Raw genomic sequence first — 2,914 nt, forward strand, 5'->3', positions numbered from 1 at the left:
ATATATATATATATATATATATATATATATGGAATTGCTCGAAGAAGTTAGTGGTTTGGATGGTTCTTTGTTGATGACATATGAATTTTGATGAAGTTCGTGAGATGCTTTTGTGCTTTATTTATGTTTTTTTTGTTTATGTATTTAAAAAATAAAAATAAAAAACAAATATTTAAATATCATATTTTTGCAATGAAATAGTATTATTGATTTTTTTTAATATATGTTTTAGTTACTTGAAGAGGACACCATTTTAAAATATCGTACAGGGCACTCAAAATTTCAGGGCCGGCTCTGCTTGGCACGAGAGTTATGAATTTACTGATAACTCTACGAAGTTGTATACATTCTTTGTTACTTTTAATAGTTTGTGCCAAAGCATGTATATGTTGTATATATACATGCAGATTGCTATTTTGGAGCTTCGAGCCTCGTGTGTGTGTGTGTGATATTCGTATTCATTATTTCCCGTGTTACACTTATCCGTGTCATCTATCATCTTACCTCCGTCGACCTCCTTGAATGGAGTTAGGGCTAGCATTGATAATGGATGCTATTATTTCAGCTGTTTGATAGTTCGACTCTCCCTCCCTTACTGCTTTTGTACACTTGAAAACCTGTATAGGGATGACATTCCGTCTCAACACTGTCCCCTTTTAAAGTAATGAGGCTGATAATAATTTCAACAAGAAAGGCTTGTGCACTATAATGGCTTATGAAGAATATTTACATTAAATAATGTTCTAGCACCACAATGAATATGACATTATGTGATAGATTTAATTAAAAATGAAATTATATGATTTATTTAATTGAACCTTTCATTTAATGACTTACTGTCATTATTCTAGTATTGTAACTCCACTAGCACTAAATAGCATTATTCTTTATTATTAGAGTTTTTGGCACTTTTCATGCCCAACTTTCCAAAATGTTTCTAATCTACCCTCTAAACTTTTTTAGCGCTAGAAATTCCAGCACTTCACTTAATTCCCGATTGAAATAATCCGTGAAAAAGTGCATTATCTCACCTACATACATCACACTCATTATTTCACTCATGCCACAATGTCTGAGATCCATCCACAGAAAATTAAGAAATAAAAGAAATAGACATCTTCCTCAATTAAGCCCCTGTTTGGCAACAATTCTTTTAGAATTCTCTTTCTCTTTTCATACTCATTTTCGACCACACATTTTCACAATAAAATATTTTTCATGTAAACTCAAATTTTTTTCCCCAGCTACATGTTTTTAAAAAATTCACTGTTCAAAGTCATTCTTTTCCAAAAAAAATATTCTGTCAAACGGGGCTAAATTTCACCCACCATCTTCCCTGATTTTTCTGTTCCTACATCTCGTCCAGGTCTTGCACAGCAAGAATTGATTCAGAGTTTGATTCTTAGCTCTCGTTTGGCCCCCCTTTAATTTTCATTACATTATATTTCATTTTTCTCTATTCCATTTTCAACCACATAATTTTGCATAAAATAATATTACACATAAATCGAAAAAAATTTCTTCTTTTTTAACCACCAATTTTTCATAAAAACACTATTTCACCTATTTTCATTTTTACGAAATGGGAGCCGAAAGGGGGCTTAGTGTCTTCCGAGGTTGAATCTGAAGATTGCCATTATGTCTATTGCATCATTTATTGGCTGAGTTATTTAGAAGTGCCAGATCCCATTCCCTCATCTAGACGTCTTGGGAAGGCTTTTTCACATTCTTCTTCAAGAAGATCTCTCTCCACTTTCAAGGGAGCAATTTCTCTGGAGAGATCCTGACCCCCTTCTGTTCTCTTCACAAGCTGCTTATGAAGAATCTGCAGTTCTAATTTCGACGTCTCTACCTGTCGGGATAAAGCAACAAGCATAAATTTGAGTTTCTCAATCACAATATCTGAAGCCTATTGGCAGTGTTCCTGAAGAAGGTTCTCTCTCAGAGTACTTGAAGTGTTGGAAAAAATTGAGTGAGCGGCTCACTTTTGGCACAATTTTCGATGGGACCCGTTGGTCCAATGTGGAATATCAAAGTTGATATGTGTTCTCCTCCACGAGAACATCGATTTCATGTATTTATTTACCAAAAATGACGCTCGGGTGAATGAGAAATTGAAGCTCAAAGTTGGTCATTGGAAGTTGGTTTTGTGGGAAAAAATGCATTTATCCCACATAGGAAAACCAAGGAAGTTCAAACCACTTTATATATGGTTATGCTTTGAAGACGTGTAATCGTGTGTAGCATAGAGGCTCTCTCCACGTGCGCGCGCAGGGAGTGCAAATCACAAATCGAAATGGCCTTCGGACCCTGAACTTGGATGCGGACGCCACCTGCGCACACGAATGTCAGACCGAACAAGGCAAAAATAGCTCCATTGGAGAGCCCACATTTTGCCAATTTTTTTAGGCTTCTAACACACTCGAAAATCTCACCTTCATTCCTGTATATACAGTTTCTTCTTTTCTGCATTCCTATCCAGTAAGGTCTTGTTCTTGTGGTGATATTGTTCGGATACTAGTTCAGTTCGCCGGAGTAGGACCGCGGTGCTTGGATTTTGCTTATTATCGTTGTATCCTGGGAGACAGCCGCTCGAACTGAACCTCCAGCACCTACAGTGAGGGGGCGAAATTGTCTTAAGGAAACTGTGCACACACAGGCCTCGGTTTGAAATCTGCTGCAATTTGTGTTTTCTTTCTGCAGATTTATTTCGTTGCAGTTCGTGTAGTTCTTTGCAGATTCAGTTTATCCTTGCAGCATTAGTTTCCATTTATTTTTGCAGATTATTTTTGCATTACTATTTAATTTATGCAGTTTGTAGTTTCATAGTGTGCAGCTTCCAGATTCATCATTTACAGTTTTAGCCTGCAGTTAATTTATATTTCTGATTTTATGTTAAACATTTTTTTTTCCA

Source organism: Olea europaea, unplaced genomic scaffold (assembly GCF_002742605.1).
Source record: "Olea europaea var. sylvestris unplaced genomic scaffold, O_europaea_v1 scaffold1656, whole genome shotgun sequence".
Lineage (NCBI taxonomy): Eukaryota > Viridiplantae > Streptophyta > Magnoliopsida > Lamiales > Oleaceae > Olea > Olea europaea.